Source organism: Sapajus apella, unplaced genomic scaffold, assembly GCF_009761245.1.
Source record: "Sapajus apella isolate SASKATOON/1434 unplaced genomic scaffold, GSC_monkey_1.0 scaffold84, whole genome shotgun sequence".
Classification (NCBI taxonomy): domain Eukaryota; kingdom Metazoa; phylum Chordata; class Mammalia; order Primates; family Cebidae; genus Sapajus; species Sapajus apella.
The window spans coordinates 6,608,065-6,627,933 of record NW_022437024.1 but is presented as its reverse complement, the minus strand read 5'-3'; the positions used below and the strand labels follow the sequence as shown (position 1 = coordinate 6,627,933).

Here is a 19,869-nt window from a genome sequence, read left to right as displayed (position 1 = left end):
GGCATGAAAGCAGGGACATAGCCCAATGGAACAGAATAGTGAACCCAGATATAAATGCAAGCATACATGGTTAAACTAACTTTAAACAATGGCACCAAGAGGACTCAATATGCTGTCGGTGGGAATGTAAATTGGTACAACCATTATAGAAAACAGTATGGAAGTTTCTCAAAAAATTAAAACTAGAACTACCATATGATCCAGCAATCCCTCTTCTGGCTATGTACCCAGCAAGAAATAAAGTCAGCACGTTGTAGCGATATCTGCAGTCTCACATCCATGGCAACCTTATTCATAATAGCCAAGAAATAAAAACAACTTAAATGTCCATCAATGGTGGGGGAGGATAGATAAACAAATTGTGGTGGAGACATATATATATATATCTCAGACAATGGGGTTTTCTAAATATACAATTATGTCATTTGCAAGCAGAGACAATTTGACTTTCTCTCTTCCTATTTGAATACCATTTATTTCTTTCTCTTGCCTGATTGCCCTGGCCAGATATATATATATATATATATGTATATCTCCACCACAATTATGTATATAGGTGTATTATATATAGATAATACATATATATAATATATATTATACATTATATATATACATTATATATATAATTTGTTATATGTAATTTGTTTCAATATATTTTCAATTTCTAACAAGAATATTTTATTATATATATATAATTATATAAAGTATTTTTCAGCTTTATAAAGGGAAATCTTGCCATTTTATACAACATGGATAAACTTAAAGAACATTACATGAAATAAGGCAGACACAAAAAGAAAAATACTGCACAATTGCACTTTTATGTGAGATCTAAAAGAAAGTCCAGTGCACAGCATAGTGGTTGTGAGACGTGGACAGGGAGAGAAAATAGAGAGATGGGGGTCAAAGGGAACAGAGATGCAGTTGTATATTATGCATAAGTCTGGAGATCTAATATGAAGACTATAGTTAATAATACTGTATTGTATATTGAACCATTTTTTAAACAAGTAGATTTTAAGTGCTCTTATTCCAAAATGGGTGATAGCTATGTGAGATGATTAATATGTTAATTTGCTTGACTATAGTAACCATTTCACTACTTATATCAAAACATCATTGTGTTTATATTAAACATATATAACAAAAACAGAAAGGAATTATAAATATATTCTTTCATACTAATATATTCCATTACAAAACATACACAAACTGAAATCAAGTTAAAAAGAATAAGATAGAGGAAATACTATTCAAAAATAATTTTACTGTATGTTTTAATCAAAAGCACTTTTTGCTCTAACAATTATTAGTAATTAATACTACTTAGTGAGAGTTATGTTATTGAATATTTTTATTTATATTTTAGGACCTTAGCTTATATTTTATAGTACTGAGGTCTCATTCCAATATTTGATTTCCTTAGCTTCATTGCCGGGAAGGATCCATCAAAAAGATGCAGAGACCCATGAGGAGGAAATCCCGAGTCTGTATTAATGCTATTGATGTATTCTCAATGATAATACTTTTCAATAATACCATCCAACAGTTAAGCAAATATTTTTAACAATTTTGCTTAACATTTTCAATATTACTCAATAAGTATCAGTTGTTCTTGCATACTAGTGAAAGCCGTTGAATCTTTATACTTTTAAATTCATTATTTTAAAGATTTTATGACAGATTAGAAAATTTTGTCTCCAAGTTTTAAAAGTACACAGACACTAGATGTTTTCAGATCATGCTTTTACATATTTTCTGTTAACAAATCCAGGTAGTTATGCAAACATATCCAAACAAACATAACATTTTCAGAATACTCCCTTTGTAACATATTTAAAGCAAATAATATTTGCTTTTCCATTACTGTGAAAAATTACCTTTATCTTGAAGGGGCACCTGACATGAAGTGCGTGTGTCTGTGTGTTAATAGGATATATGCCAAGTGGCAACCCACTAGACATCACAAAAAAGGCTGTAAATTTGAAAATTTCATTTTAAAAAGAAAATGCACAAATCATTCTTAAGTTTGACAACTTGTTTGAGTATTCTGTCACAAGATAACCACTGAACATCTGTTTGGAAAAAATTTGTGATGGTTACTTCGTAGTTATTAAAAAGTCTTGTCGTCATTCTGTCATTCAAAATAACACAAATCTAACCTTGCCACAAGCAAAAAGGGCCACTGTCAATTGCTGTGTGTTGTGGAATTACCACTCCTGGGTCATAATATCACGTGGCCCTGAGTAAAAAATGATTCATCTAACACACGAACCAAGTAGGGGTACCATGAATACCCTTATATTAATAATGAGGAAGTTACTACAATATTTAGCTCAATCATCTGTATTCAACTTTTGAACAAAGGTGAAGTACCATGGAGCACTGGGAAGAAACAGAAGTATAAGATTGCCACCTAACAGGAGATACAATATATTTTTCATCCCTTCTAAATAAAAAAAATTCATTGGACTCTTACCTACTCTCTATTTTATGGTATGTGTGCCATTAAATAGTAAGATGTCAAGCAATCGAATTTAAAAGAAGAAAAAGTGAAAGGAGAAAGGCCTTTGAAACCAGTAGACTGTATATATACAGAAGCAGACAAAACAGAGTGGCCTTCGTTTTGAATAAAGACTCTGTTTCAACATAGATTTTCTTTTGAAGTTAATATAAAATTCCATAACTATGCTTTTGTACATGGTTCATGCCAATGTTTAAACATTCAGTTTTATTCATTCCTATATTAATTACAGCAAAATGATAACAACAATATCTGCTTCCTCCACTGTAACAGGGTCTAAACAGAAGATTATCACCATTCAAACAACTTGAGGAAGGTTTAATGGGACTGTTAAAAAAGGTGGCAGGGAGGAAAATCACAAAGAGTAGACCGTACATTGGGGCCAGTGACATTGATGCTGTTAACACTCAGGCCTGAGGTGTGGGACTTCAGGAACAAGTCAGCGGCCATGAAAGGAGCATGAAGACACAGCCAGTTGAAGGAGAGTATCACAGATAGGGAGGCAGAGAATACATACCCTGAATTCTCTTTTTTCCCTGTAATCTCCTGTCAGGACTGCCAATCGGCTGTATACAACCAAAAGCCAGGGGCAAGAGAGACTCTGGACGTTGTCCATGGAAGGGAACGTCCAGGTCAGAGGCAGAGAAAGGGTGGAGTGGGTCTCAAAAGGCAAACAGAAGACATCTAGCAAGATCATCTTCAAGTTCATTCCCTTCCACATGATTAAAATAATTAAGTGGCAGATTGGCAGGGTCTAAATTCTGTGTTTATATAAAAAGATTTGAGGAGATTATACAGTCTGTTGCTGTTGCTCTCAAAACATGGCTAATTATAGGGTTTTCAAAACTTATCTACTTTTCTTACTCTTTTAAATAGGCAATGTATCTAGGTTACAAAATCCAAAAGATGCAAATGAGACTACAATAAAAATTAAGTTTCCAGTCTTCCTCTCTCTCTGCCTATTTTCTCCTCTCTAAAAACATTGCACCTAATTTCTTTTGTATCCATTCAGAGATGTTCTATGCAACTGCACTCAAGGTAAGTAAATAAATACTTCTTTTAGATCAAAAGTAGAATATTATGCACACAGACTGCATATTGCTTTTGAAATGTAATAATACATATTGGGATAGTTTACAGTTAGCTTGTAGAGTGCTTTCTAAAGTAAAAGGGATTTTATTTAGATGAGTATAGCAAAATCTTTTTACCAATTCTATATTGATGAGTATTTGTTTTCATTTTTTTACAACTAAAACTACTATGAATATTATCATACATACATCATTTTGAACATATCTTAGTATATCTGTAATTAGCAAAAGAAAATTTTTGCTTAAAAGCAAAATTGCTTTGTGAAAATACATGTATTTTTAAATGTAAAAGATAACTGATAAACCTCCATAACATTTTAAACAATTAAATTTCCATCTTTAATTTGAGATTCTGCTTCCACACATCTTCATTAGTAGGCTGCCATCAATTTTTTCTTTATTTTTTGCCCATCTGATAGGTGAAAGTGGCATATGATTCTATTTTATAATTCAAGTTGAGAACCAATTCATGTGTTTAAGAACTACAGACAGTATACATTTTTAATGGAATTATTTGCTTATAGTCTTCAACCATTTTGATGGGTTTGTAGGAATTCTGTGTTAATTAAATAAATTAGTTCTTTACCACTGAAAAGATTTGATATATAACACTGATTTATTAAAAAGTATTTTCCTAATATAAAAAGTCTTTGATTTTTTTTCTTTTGATATTTTCATTGTTTCTCTTTCTGTTTCTGTCTTCTAACTTTTAAAATATCTCATGTATTTTAGTGGCTTGTGCTAGCTTTGGATCCATTTTTCCCCCTCAGCTGAACATAAAAACACCATTCATTAAATAATCTATCTTTCCTCTACTGATTTAAAATTTTCTGAAAAGATATAAATTCTTAAAGATAATCGGGTATATTTCTGGTCTTTCAATTCTGCTTCATAATATTATTTGTCAGTCTTCCGCTTTGACAAGTATCACATAATTTTAATTATGGGTAAGGACAAAAAATGATCATAATTGTACTAAAATTATAAAAAAGCATCCACTGTGATAGAGAATGATTATGAACATATCAAACTTGGGACGTAACTTGAATGGATTCTTTGGGTTTTGGCTGAAACAAAGGGACTTTGGGTTTGGCTGACACAAAGGAAATATTTTTAATACAAAGAATAAATAAAGTATCCAGGTTATGTTATGGAAAATGTCAAATCAGTTCAAGCACAATGAAGGGAAAGAATGAAAAAAAATAGTCATTGTTGATGTTGTTGTTATCTGTCATTGTCATCAGAAGCATCAGCAACACCACTATTTATTGACTAATTATTATAGTCAGGATAGAGTTACTATTATCTGCATTCTACACCATGGAAACTGAAGTTCAGGGAATTTAAGATTATTCAGCAAGGAAAGGTCAAAACTACCATTAAGTTTGTGGTCTGCCTGATTTTGTAGCTCCAATTAAATAAAAATACTGATAAGTATTTGCTAAATATGTTAGGCTAAGTGTGGGATTTCAAAAGATGCAAACATACATGTCAGACTAAAAGCTTAAATACCAAACAACTGATAAAGACAAACTATGATACAGGATTTCAGCAGAGTGGGAAATTCTCAAAATTGGGGTTGTTCAAGCAAGACTTCATACTACTGATAAGACTACTAAAGGACCAGGTGGTAAAGACAGGGATGGCCATTCCAGGAAGAGGGAATATACAGGGAAGATGGCTTACGGTGTGTTTGGAAGAAAACAGGTGTATAGATTTTACTGGGATGGAAACTTTAATATTCATTCAGTCGTTTATATATTTATTTTGTAATAGAACAGTGCCTTGACACTTTCTGATGGACAACAAGAAGGCCAATATTTGTTTCTGGTCAGATGAAACACACACGAGAGCATGAGTCAGGCCTGGAGAATTTGCATAGCTACATAATGCCTTATGAATTGGGAATGTTGAAGTGGCAACTGTGTGAGTAACTCTTGGGTGTCAAGGAGAAGGTCGTTACACTCTAAGATGGTTTCTATAAAAATTTTGGCAATCCAATTTTTAGGAAATTCTTCTTAGGTCTAAATGATTAGAGATGGCATATACAACAATTATTAGAATTAGTGAATGGTAAGGGATCAGAGATAGACTTTAGTAGTCACTCATTTTGATTTAGCAATTGTCCATTTTCTTATAATCATGTTATCACTTTTACCATGAAAGAATTTTCTGTTCATTTGGCCCTATTCAGTTGTTTTCTTTGTTACCAAAATTTTAGCTTTTTAATAACATTTCTTCTGATACATATAGAAGGATTTTTCAATGATTACAGAAATAAAAGGGTACACATTTTATTTTTCAGAAGTTCCTATTAACAAAGGTACAACAAAAGAAATGGCTTTTCATTTCCTATTTGCTGAAAATGAACAAAAACTTTTTCTAAGCCATAATAGCCAATGAAATAAAAGTACAATACATTCACATCACATTGAACAAAAGTCTCAAAATTAAATACACTGATTTTTTTATTACTAATGAAAAATTATACATACATAGATATACAGATATACATACATACACTCACAAACACACACAGACAGCACCGTGTACAGAGTAGGTTCTCTTTTGCCTTCTGAATGCTAATTCTATTTCTTAATTTGTAAGATCAGTTTAGGTTCCAGGTAATCATTATGGAATAAAAGGTAGAATATTAGGCTGGGTACAGTGGCTCATGCCTAACCCCAGCCCTTTGGGAGGCTGAGGCAGGTGGATCACCTGTAGTTAGGAGTTGGAGACCAGCCTGGCCAAAATGGTGAAACCCCATCTCTACTAAAAATCCAAAAAATTTAGCCAGGTATGGTAGTGGGCACCTGTAATCCCAGCTACTTGGGAGACTGAGGCAAGAGAATCTCTTGAACCCTGGAGGTGGAGGTTGCAGTGAGCTGAGATTGTGCCATTGCACTCCAGCCCGGGCCACAAGAATGAGACTCCATCTCAAAAAAAAAAAAAAAAAAAAAAAAGTAGGCTATTGACCATACAGAGGAACTTGTTGCCTGAAGTCTATATAAAAATGTATGTAGAAAAAGGTACATAATTTTCTAATTATTTTAAAAGATGTACTCAAATATTTTAACCAGTTAAAATGTTGTTAGTACCTGAAGAATTATAATGTTATAACTTGGAACTCTTTCTCACTTCAGCCTTACAATGAGTCCTGCTTTAGAAACTTAATATGGCTACTCCTTTCTCCTTTCAGCCTCTCTATATTTGTATGAGTTCGTTCTTGGAATCTTTTCAGTTTACTCTTGTCAATTACCTTCTCAAAACACTGTTTCAAATCTTCTCTTAAGAATTCACCTCAACTAATCTCATCCAACTCTAAAGATATTTTTATTTTTATTTCCTTGAGGGCTATTGTAATTACCATGCCATTATTGTAATGTTATTTTATAAATGTTCTTTTCATATTTTATGACTTGTTTATATTTTTCTTATTCTTCTAAAAAAGAATATAAACACTTTGAGGACAGAAAATAATATTTATGTTTGTGAAACTGGTTCAGTGCATATTTTACTGTATTCCACACTTTGAGTACATTTACTGTCTGGGTGAGATTAATAGTTATTTCTCATAGTTACGGGGTTAATACTGTCCATTAAAGAAAAGCTATAGTAATTATTCATATCAATATACCATTCATTTAAATATGGTTTATGCAAAAACATATTGTATATTAAATTAGAATTGAACATTCCTATATTACTATAGTACAGATCATAAATGCTGCTAATATTGCTCAATGTTTTCATCTTCCTAATGAAAACTAGTATTCAGCCCCACTAATGAATTAAAATTTTATTTTTAAAGTTTTATATTTTTATACCTTCATTTGAGTAAGAAAAAAGAACAGTTAAATCAGAATTTTAAATAGAATGATCCACAATGCTGCACTTGACATTTGAGTCTCCAGGATGCACTATTTATTTCTTTAGCACATCATACTCCTACTTTTATCTTGTTTTTATCATCTGTTTTGCTGGGTTGTCCTTTGTTGTCTTATTAAAAAATCTTAGACTTCTCTATTACTGTAAGTGATTTTGAGTTTGCTGCTTACAGAAAATAAAGAGGCCCAAATACAGTCATGGAAAGATGATTTTGCTTCCTTCACTCTAGAAACAACTATTACCACATGCACCCACCCGCCTGTTCCAATCTACTCTTCAATTTCTCCTCTTACTATGTATGGCCTTCGTGTACCAATCTTCTAGTGCTACAAATATCACACCCTATCATTAGTCAAGGACTTTGAATCAGAAATTCTTTCTTCTGTCTCATCAACATTGCCCTCTCTATTTGATTTTTCCCACCAGTGTATTTAAAAAGCTATTTTTCCAATTGTTAAAGCAAACAAGCAAAACTTCTTTCATATTCCATGTCCCTCTTCAGCCATTACCACACTTCTCTCTTTCCTTTTCCAGCAAAACTCTTAAAATAATTGTTTTTGATAGCACTCCTTTTCTCTCTTGAATCTACTCCCATCAGGCTTTACCTCTGCTCAATTGAAAGTGCTTTTTTGATGACCTCCAATGACCTCTATGGTGCTTATCAGATCTCAGTATGGCCTATTTGCAGCATTTGACTCAGGTGATCACATCTCTCTTTTAATACTTTATATAGTCTTACAGAAGTCCATGGTCACTTATTTATCTTTTATATCTTTGACTACTTCTCTTCAGTTTTCTTTTCTGGTTCTACTTTATCTCTTTGATTTTTAAATATTGGTATTACCACTAAATATTTGGACTTCTTTTCCTTTCTATTTGTACTCATTCTCCTATGACCTTCTCTATTACTATGGCTTTAAACCTTACCTACGTGTTGATAATTTTCTCATTTTCAGTTCTATCCCAGAAAAGATGTTCAATAGTTACTTCAGACTTTAATAGGTTAAAATTGATCTCTTGATAATATAAGCCAAATTATGACTTTCATCCTCTCAGAGCCCTCTAATCATTTGGATTAAAGCTAATATTCCAATAATGCCTAGGAATTTTTATAAAACCAGCCCGTACCCTTATTCTCTCCCCCTGTAACCTCATCTATTACTAGTCTTCCCCTCCCTCAAGTTAACCCAGCCACCCTGGCACCATTGCTGTCCCCTGATATCCCAAATAGACCTCGATGCCTTTGCACATGTTGTTATCTCTTCCTGGAACCCTCTTATCTTCAGATACATAGGTGGTTCACTCTCTCGCTTTGCTGAGGTATTTTTCATTTGTCACCTTTTTAATAAGGCCTTTACTTGTTTCCCTAAGCTGAAAATTGTAACTACCTGACCCTTGTACTCCTTATGTTTCCTACTTGTTTTATTTTTCTCCCTAGTACTTATCAATATCTTACACATACATATTTTATTTCTCTTAAAAGCTACATAAGGAAGAACTGGGTTTTTTGTCTCTTTTATTCATTGCTGTATCCCTGAAGACTACAATATAGCTTAACTCATGGAAAGTGCTCAATAAATATTTTTTTTGGTAAACAAGCTCTTTTTATGGGACAGGATTATAGCTCTCATAACTCTTACAGATATAAGCCTGCATGACTCCTGGTTCAATTCTCTGTATCGCATGGCTATCTAACACTGTGGCCCCATACTGCATTAATTCTTAATTATTACTCTAATTTTTAATGCCTGAGAAAAAAGAGTCTTATAAAAATCAAGCATCTTGCTTAAAGTGAGACACCCAATAGATAGTAGAAACAGGTTTGCATCTGGGTACAGTGAGGTAGGTCCTAAAATATTAATGATTACTTTATGAGTTAAAGAGAATAACAATATTTTCATATGTGAAACAAAGTGGTTGCTTCGGAACCACTTGATAATAAAATAAAATGTATCCTGTGATTCATTATATACGGTGTGTGATTAAAATTTTTATCTTTGTACTATAGACATTGCAATATTATTATTTAGTTTTAAACCAATGTGGAGAATGACATGGGATGGATAGAGACTTGAATTAGGAAGACAAGGTAAAAAAACAGCACTAGCAATAAGGAAATGATGTCATACTGAGTTAAAGGTTTAGTGGAGATAAAGAAAGGGTATTGATTCATGAAACATTTCACAAATGACTTGCTAAATACAGAGAGTGATAAAAGAAATTACCCCAGATACATACATGAGTGGCTCAGAAAGTTGGTAGGAAAGTAAGGCAAATTGTGGAGTGGTCTGATGAACTTGAAGAAGTCAGAGGTGGAGTTTCTGTTAACACTCAATTCTATTTTAGTGTGAATACTAAAGTCAATGTAAAAGGATTAATACATTAAATAACCCTTTAAAAGAACTAAGAAATGGATGAAGACTTTTACTTGTACTTCCTTGATCTGTATTATGCTACCAGGCAGATGAGGAATGTGAGTGAAATACATGTTGGCTGTTGAAATGCAAAAACATGTATCAACTGGCGATCTGTGAATTTTGATAGGTTTCTCTGTATGTTAAATTACTCTGACACTAAATGACACACATATTCCCAACTTGTTCTGACTCAGACTATTTCAAAAACTTTTCTGAACGGTCCATAAACTAGTTTGTTTATACAAGCAATTTTTCTGCTGCTACTTTTACTCATTTCAAACTCTACTATTAAACTTAAATTTAAATTTGCAATTGGGATAAGACAAGAAGAGCAATTGTAGTAGTCAGAAGTCAAATGCCAGGAATCTGAGATCCAAATTCTGTGTAATTAGTAATTTGTGATATAACCTTGGGAACTGAAACTTTGACAATATTTCATATCCTTCCTAAATGACTCCAAAAACATATTCTTGAAGGTAAAAAGGAAAAAAAAATATATATATATATATGTGTGTGTGTGTGTGTATAATAATGACTGTTTCAAGCATAATTATATTTCCTTTATAGGTAATAAAATTGATGATCAGGGATGCTGAATAATTTTTTAAGGGCCACCCAGCCTAGTAGAGGCCTGAGTTTTACCTCCAGTATGCTTTTCTCCAAATCTTGTTCTCCCTCTATTACATTATTCTAACTTTTATTATAATTTTTATAGCTTTCATAATATGTAAGTAGATTGATGGGTCCTAAGGTATCATGCACGGAGCAAATGTTGGCTCTTCTTCTTAATAGTTCAGTATGCCAAGCCTCTCTATTAATATTTTTCATCTGAGAAATGGAGACTAAAGAATTGTTGTCAATTAACGAAGTAATATTTGAAATGACTACCATAGTGTCTAGCATTAACTATACTATGTCTGCCATAAGACAATCTTGTCATACAACAAAGAGTAGTCAAAGCAGAAAAGTTAGATGATTAGAATTCTTAGTAACACTCTTTCAGTCAGAGCCACACTAGAGTATAGTCTTTAACCTTAAACCTTAGTATTCTTTTCTTTTCAGCAGAGAAAGGATAGTAAAATTTTCCAGAAGATTACCCAAGTCACCACCTAATCACCAATTCACTTCTTGAAATTTCTTGATCCTGGAAAGGGGTCTGCAGACACTTGATACAATTATGTCCAATAATAAATAATTGTTAATAAATAAATTGAATTCAGGTTTATAATCCAATCAAGGAAGACTTGAAAATCACTACATGAAATATTTAAAATTAATTTATTGAGACAAAAAAAGTTGAAAAATTGACTCTAGTGTCTGTGGTAGCTGCCTGAAATAGCTAGAAGACTTTAAAAAAACCACATTGCTTAATCTATGTTTATTATAACTTGCTTATATTTTCTATCTCCTCCACAAGAGCTATATATTATGTACATAATAGGCAGTCAACAAAAATTTGGAGAATAGATATTTGAATTAAAGAATGAATGACTACATAAAACTCTTTCCTCAATATCCTTCCTAGGCACTTTCTTGCCTCTCTCTTCACTGAAGTCTACTGATCTACTTATGCAGCTGTTCCTACAATATCTAGTAATTGATGCTCTAGACTGTCTTGTGTGATTTTCAGTATTATCAATCAATTTATGTCAACAGTTTATTGAGCAGCAGCCTCTTTAAAAATAATTGTAAATTTTAGTTGGAAGAAAACGGAAGTTTCACCATTTTGGTAAACTAATGACATTTACAGCACTCTCAGAAACATATGTGCACAGTGCTCAGTTTAAAAAGGAAAGTGACATGTACATTAGGGTTCTTCCCTTTAACAACTTCAGATAACTTAACCCAAGCAATATACACCAATTATTTGACATTCTGTCAAGATTGGTGAGTGTATCAGGTAGACTGTCAAATCTGAAGACAAGTCACTATTTGTGCAAGCTGTTCATTTTTCACTGATCAAAAAATAAAACAAGTACAAGAATGCTGAGTTATTAAATGTAACAAGTGTTTGATTGAAATATCTAAGTCTTGGTTTTGTTGAAATAAAAACAACACATATGAAGTTCTTTAGACAAGAAACAAGAAAGTAACTGTCTTTCTCTTACAAATATTAATTGTACATGAAATGTAAAATTGAATTAGAAGAAAAGCAATTAAAATCCCTTTCAACATTTTCATCAAAAGGAGTAATCTTTTGATGAACAAAGATATACAAAATTAAGATGGAGCCTAAAAATAAAAGGCTTATCCATTAACTAATACAACATACAAAGAACTCTGAATCTTCACAGTCCTGGAAAACAAAATAAAACTGGAGAATAGAGAAGCCAGAAAAAAAAAAAAAAAAAAAGCATCAGACACTGTTTAGTATTTTCCCAAAGCTCATAGAGAGTCTCGATGCAGAAAATCGTATTTTAAAAGATGGTAAGTGGTTGCTTAACAAGGTTTCCCCAGAAAACACTTTTTGCCCAATAAATAGATGCAGCCTTTCATTTTCAATCGTTTCAATAAACAGCATAGTTAAATCAGTGCAAAACAACTCACAGTATGAGCAAGATAGGTTTAACACGATACTGTTTCAAAAACCTTTCAGAACATCAGATTATTCTGTTAAGTCATTCACCTCCACTTCACCCAATTCCAGAGAGTTAGAGAGTCCATTTTTTTAAAAGAGCAAAAGTACATCTTGTGTAATACGACTTGTTCTGATTATCTGCTATTTAAAGGATAGGAGTCAAGGTAAATTAACCTATAGGCAATACACGCGTAAGTGGTGTGATTATTTTTATTCATTCGACAGGTATTGAATGAATTGAGTACCCATCATATATGCTATGTGTAATATTCTATGTTAGAGATGGATGGTTAATTTTGTCCTCACAGTGCAGAAGAGAAACTTAGGGTTTGTCTATACCAAATCTACTCTCCCCTTCACAGCTGCAAAAAGAATCTGCTTTTATTCAGATACCAAAAACCTTAAAGGAAGACGACCAGTTTAGAGATAAATTCTGAATATGTTAAATCAATCATGTAAGCTGAGTCATCAGATTGCCATCTGGTCACATGACTGGTTTATCGTAAGGGACCCAATTCTGGCAAATAACATGAGCAGTTAACTCAGCTTTGGGGTTTATGGAAAATTTTCTAACTGAGGAAGAGTCGCTTTCTTTACTTTTGCTGCATGGTATCATGCATATATGGATATGATATCCACTGTGTCAAACTTCTTGTAACAATGATGTGAAGTAGGCTGAGACAACATGCTAAGGATGGCACAGCAGAAAGTTGGAAAGAAATTTGAGTTATGACACCATCAGTGAGCTGCTGCAATAAACAACTCTGGAACGACTCCACTGAAGAGCTTCTTGTTATGTGATATAAAATAATTAATTCTTCACATCATTGTAAACCAGTTGAATCAGGGTTATTATTATTATTATTTTTTTGGCTACTTGCAGTTTAAAGTTTAAAGTATCTGCGAGTGAAGGGAAATGGTGAAGTAAATTATGAAATGTTAAGAACTGTATTGTAGATGTGTACAAGGGAACTGAGGTCAGAGACATCTTCAAAGAGGATAAAATCTTGAGCTGAGTTCTAAAGGATTCTATATAGACATTTCAAGCAGTTGGGACACTGTGTGCAAAGTCATCAGGGCATGAAAGATCTGAGAATTTGAGTAACTACTTGAGAATAGAAAAAAAAGATCATATTTGGGCTGGGCGCAGTGGCTGACGTTTGTAATCCCAGCATTTTGGGAGGCTGAGGAAGACGGATCACCTGAGGTCAGGAGTTCAAGACCAGCCTTACTAACATGGAGAAACCTCATCTCTACTAAAAATACAAAATTAGCCAGGTGTGGTGGCGCATGCCTGTAATCCCAGCTACTCAGGAAGCTGAGGCAGGAGAATCGCTCAAACCTGGTGGACAGTGGTTGCGGTGAGCTGAGATTGCACCACTGCACTCCAGCCTGGTGACAGAAGGAGACTCTACCTCAAAAAAAAAAAAAAAAGGATTTGGATGTAGAAAGGCTTACAAGATGGGGTGGGAGATAGGCAGAGTGGAAACTATGAAGCTCCATTGCCAATCACGTTAAGAGAGAATGGATTTTATCTCATAGTCTAATTCTGAACTCTGTCATAAGAAAAGAAGAAACTGGAATTAAGAAATTATACTAACCAGCTGGGAGGTTACCCATGACCTAGAGCCTACTTTATGAGTTTGGGTTAAGTTGTTACATGTGAACATGATTCTGAGAGCAGCATGGAGGATGGATGGACTGGGGATAGGTAAGAACGGAAGCGAAGAAAAACAGTTTGGAAGCAGTATTGATAGCCCAAGCAGATGATACCAAAGGTGCTATCTATAAAATAGAAAGGAAAGGGCAAATCAAAGACAAGTTTATGAGAAAAAAAGAATCAAGATGTAAGGGATAAGCAAATAAAGATTACTGGGTAATAATAATGTCTTCTAGACTTTCTGTGTTGGGTATCTTAGTAGGGCTGTAAACTAGGGTATTGTATATTTTTAAAAGCTTGGGAATGGTGGGTGAAAGAACTGAAAGGGTAGAGGATAGGAATATTGAATTCAATTTTGAACTTCTTGAGCTGAGATCCCAGGCATATACCATAGCTACATAGATATCTTAATAATGAGCCCTCCAGAAGAAAGAAACTGGCTACAAAATGTACCCAAAGGTTAAATCTCTAGGAATTATTTATAAAATTTTTATCTATGGATAAAAACCAAAGAGATTTTTAGAGGATATCTATTAAAATGATGATTCTTACTGGAGTAGTTAGCTAGTAGTCTTTGTCTGTTAAGACTAATTTTGGTTTTTGAAAAGAAAGCCAATTAATATATGGAAAGGTAAATGTTGGCTTTTATTTCATGTTCTCTTCCTCTACCACTTTATGGACAGATTTCTTGAATAATCTATGCTGCTTTACCTGTATGGCAGAAACTGCTATGGGTTTACCAAATTAAACTGCATTTTGCCTTTGTATATATACATGGACTACTTTCCTTTGCCACCTTGCAGTTAGGTAGGGGCATTGTTAACTGACTTCTGGCCTATGGAATACAGACAAAAGTGATGTCTGCAATTAGCATCTAAAAGTATCTCCAACATGCTGATTCTCTTGCTATGATTCTATGATTCAATGATAATATGCTGTGATTCTACCTTATTTGGGTCCAGGTTCAGTGAATACATGTGAGAGTTCCAAATTTAGGGGATGTGATGGTTTCAATGTGTCCCCTTTAAAAATTCATGGGCTGGAACCGTAACCTCCAATGCAACAGTATTGAGAGATAGAGGTCTAATGGAAGTTGTTCAGGGTCCATTCACTCATGAATGGATTCATGCCATCATAAAAAAAAGTCTTGCAAAAAAGGGTTTGCTTTCCTTCACTCTTCTGCAACATAAGAAACAACAGTCCTTTCCTCTGGAATACGCAGTGTTGAAGGTACAGCCTTGGAATCAGAGAGTTGTCCCTAACCAGACACCAAACCTGCCAGCATCTTGATACTGGACTTCTCAGCCTCTAGAACTAAAAGACATAATTTCTGTTGTTTATTTCTCAGATATTCTGTTATTGCAGCACCAGTGGATGAGCATAGGGAATGACTGAGCCATAAGATGAAAGGATTCTGGGTAAGTCCCAACAATGAGCTGATGACATTCAATTTTCTGTCACCATTCCAGATCTTTTCTCTGTCCTTCAGTCCTCTGTACCCTTCTGCTTACTGTGCATTTTTAGTTAGAAGGAAACCAGTGATTTGCCTGCATTTTATTATTGTCATGTTCTTTCCCATCCTAAAGGGATTTATTTTCTAACTCATTTAACTTAATAAAATGGGCTGACTTAATTGTATTAGCATCATTGTTAGTTGTTTAATTAAATAATGTTTTTGAGAAAACTGAGAAAGTCTTGGTTTTATGAAATAGGTGCTGAAAAATAAGTACAAAGTGTCTACTAAGTACATTTCTCAGTTATTGTTATCATCACATCATGGTTTTATAGTAAAACTAACAGAGTACACTTAATATTTTAAATATGAATTAGACACTATATAAAAGATTCTGGAAACAATCTACTGTCTACTTCCAAGCTGCTTCAAGGATACAATTTTAGTGGGCTTATTGCATATACCTATTCATTAACATTTGCAATTGACAGCACGTGAGTCATGCCAATAACTAAAGGCAAAATTTTGAGCTTTTAAATATCTCAATTTGCAATATTGTTTTCTTTTCAGTTTTGCTCTTAAGTTAAAAAAAAACCCACGTCTTCAGTAGTTGAATGAGTTCCTAATTGTTGATAGAAAAAACAAACATTTCATGAATTCTTCAAATTACACTTTTTTGAAAGTAGATGTTGAATTAGAAGGAAATCTGAATTGGGCATGACATAGCATAAAAATATTTTGATTTCAATTCTTTAATCAGCTAGATGACTGTCATTGGAAAAATCACTTAACATGTTGATGTTGAGATCCCTTTCTGGGATAGCAGTCCCTAAAGTCCCATTTGACTTTGAAATCCTGTAACTCTATGAATATCTGTTAGTATATTCATTTTGGATGCCAAATGCAAATATTAGAAGACAGGAATAATTTCTAAACAGAATACCTTTTTGTTGACCACATTTTTTGTTGGCTAGAGCAAAGAAGTCTGATTGAAAAACAATAAATAATTAAACATTATAATGCTGCTTTTCAAAGACTTAACCCAAATCCCTAGTATAAACTTTGACAGTGGGGGACTAATATTATTATAGGGAAACCAGATTACTATCTAAGGAAGCAGTGATGTAATTGCATGTGGTTATTATAATGAACAATTGCTGGACAGTGGATTAGGAAGCTCGGTTCCCAAAGGCCTGGGTGGGTCCAAGTTTCAACATTTGAGTTCACTATGTATCTATATAAGTTCATTTCTGTAACTCTTCACTTTTTCTTAACAAAATAGAAGATTTTGAGGGAAAAATGATTTAAAACAGGATACATTGATGATGGAGCTCTTTTCCTGGCTTTTGTACTGATTTATGGTAGAACTTTGTATAAAATTTTATTTTCATAGGTATTTAATGTGTACGTAATAAGTAATGAGGCTTAACTGAAACCAAATTAATTTAAGATTGTATGGTATTTTAAACATCTTTTTATTAAGGGAACTACATAAAAATCCCTGTTGCATAAAATAGAAATAAAACAGACAAAAACAACTGTTCCTGTATTATGCCTTAACTGGAAAACTCTGCTAATGGATTTTACAGATTATTGTGTACAAAGGAAGCCCTGTTACCACTATCTGCCTCTTTTTCTTCAAGTTGGTTGGGATAGAGAACAGTTACTTTTGGTTTAAGCCAGTTGTTCAATGTAGGGATTCTACCCTGTGTGCACATTTCTGAGAACAACAGGATGGAAAGTTGATTATAGCAAATCAATATTAAAAATCAGTGAGACATATCTTTCTTTTAGGAAAAATGAAGAAATGATTCATTATTTATTATATTGCACAGGTAAAAAGATAAATTAGTTGCAAAATAATGATTCACAAAGGTAAAGGACTGAGGCTTTAAAGCCCCCTATCGATTCTGTATCATGTGTGCTCTACTGCTCTGCAAGACCTCCCTGAAGAATAGCTCTTTACCCTTGCTTCAGGGAGTGTTCCAGGCATCAAAGCAGAAAGAGAGAGCATTTACCTCCTTGGTGTATTCATTTGCAAGCCTTTATCAGTATTTAAAACTGACAGAATTGGAGCATACAAACTTTTTCATTCACTGGGTGTCCAGCCTTGCCTCTCTACTTTTAGACGGAAAAGGTCATAGGCAAAACTGTAAAGTGGACAAAATTTGTTGAGTTCCCTCTCTCTACTCTGTCTCTGCTACCTGACCAGTGGGCTCTTTCCTCTAACCTGGATGCTAATATGTTAGCTCTTAGGCTTCTTTAAGGCAAAGATTATCCTTTGTTTTATTCTTAATAGTTCAACAGTGTCCATCATCTCAATGTTTGTCACTAAATTAATATCCATTAGCATTAGGTTCAGAATATATATATATACATATATATACTTTCTACTAACATCTACTTTCTAATATGAATATATATCTATTCATATTAGAAGAGAACTGCTAGAAGGGAACAATACTTAACCTCAAGGGGTGACTTGCAAATGAGGGAATTTCAGGCATTAGGGGATATGTATTGTGGAGAGGGGGTGAGTGAGATAACTGTGACTTCGAATCACAGGGTGCCAAATTTCCACATCTTTTTGCTTTAAAGTCATCTGTGACTTCAGAAATTGACCCAAAATTCAAGACAAAAGAAGTTTAGGGAGGTTTGTTTTAAAAAAATAAATGGATAGATTTTTGCATCATCTCAGTTTTATGGATATCATATTAAAATCAGAGGACATGGCCATTTAATACCCGTACCAGAGACAACATTGGCTTAATTCATTTCGTGGTTCTCTCAACTGGTTCAGAAGATGCTGCCCCATCAACTTGTTCTTACGCCCTAAGTCCTGGCTTGGTTAGTCCTTGACTGCTGCTAATATTCTCCCTCTTCTCCAGTTTTGATTTCACTAGTGATATCCATCGCTTCCTTTCTGATCCGGTCAATCTCCTGGAATTGCTTTAGCCAGGCCAGCTCTTATTTGACCTCTGAAGCAGCTCTCCTCTGCCCCCTATTGACATGAGTCTGAATGCGCACAGCTGGGTCCAGGGAACTTGATCCTATTCATATATTGAATAGTAAATTATTGAATGCCTATAAAGTACCAAGTACTGCCCTAGATACTTGTGATATATTAATGAATAAAGCAGAAAAAAAAATCTTCACACTGATAGAGCTTGCAAATTGGAGACTTACCTCAGGCTGTCACCATACGTTGAAGGGAACACTTTGAGGAGATTTTTGCATTATGTGCCTTAAGTGACACTTTATAAAGGAGCTGTGTTATAAAATGCCTTCCTACCAGACAGATTTTCATTCAATTTGGTTCTCTCTTGGAGTTTGTTCAATCCAACTTAGCAGGAGGAGTGGGAAAGACTGTGATACTGCCATTCTAACCATGATATATCCCACAGCATACTGATGCTCCAATTTCTAAAGACACTTTTTAAAATTCTTTATCTTCAGTAAGAAATACTTATTGTAGGGGAAAGATGGCCAACTAGGAACAGCTCAGGATTGCAGCTCCCAGTGAAAGTGCAGAGGGTGAGTGGACGCCACATTTCCAGATGGATTTTTATTGCCCACAGACCAGGAGGGTCCCCAGCGGGTCGCCAGCGTGGCTGTTTCGGCTGGCGTGGCTGCTTTGGTCCGCACCCTGGCATTGCGGTTCTCTGTACAAAAGACACTGGTCCGGGTGCCCTCTTAGCTGGCGATTGGAGCCCTGAGACGGCAGAGTCGCCCATTCATCTGAAATAGCGAGCCAGGCAAGGAGATACCTAGGCAAAAAACCGCCAGGAATCTCAATACCACTGTTTCAGCCGGCTCAGTGAGTCGCGGCACGGGAGATCCCGGCGCCTTTTCAACAGGCGACTGGAACACTGGGAGAGGGTCGACCGTTCAACAACAACAACAAAAAAAGACTCTGAGTCAGGGAGCCAGGTGATCAGGCTCGGCTGGTTCCCCCTGCTCCCACACCCCCCCAAAAAAAACAGTAATTGAAAACGCTCTGGGTTGAGAGTTTCACAGCAAGCACAGCTGAACCCAGGATGGTCTGGCTCTGTGGGGGAGGGGAGTTTGCCATTACTGAGACACTCCACCACTACGGAGGCAGTCTGACCATTGCTGAGGCAGCCCGCTGTTGCTGAGGCAACCCATGTTGCCGAGGCAACCTGCCACTACAGAGAGAGTCCGCCATAACAGAGGCGGGCCACCATTGCCAAGGCAGTTCTAACTACACCCATATACACAGGACTGCAGGGAAGATCAC

General features: G+C 34.6%; 1 protein-coding gene and 1 long non-coding RNA gene across 4 annotated transcripts in view; one reads left to right on the top strand and one right to left on the bottom strand.

Moving 5' to 3' along the window:
- The window catches only part of PIK3C2G (phosphatidylinositol-4-phosphate 3-kinase catalytic subunit type 2 gamma), a 397,969-nt gene that overhangs the window by 195,901 nt on the left and 182,199 nt on the right, over positions 1 to 19,869 (bottom strand). The window lies entirely within an intron of this gene.
- Positions 3,510 to 19,869, top strand: part of LOC116533872 — a 121,344-nt gene continuing 104,984 nt past the window's right edge. For all 3 annotated transcript variants that reach the window (XR_004261482.1, XR_004261481.1, XR_004261483.1), the window contains exons 1-2: positions 3,510 to 3,562; positions 15,507 to 15,576. This is a non-coding gene — a long non-coding RNA (uncharacterized LOC116533872). The remainder of the gene's footprint in view (positions 3,563 to 15,506; positions 15,577 to 19,869) is intronic.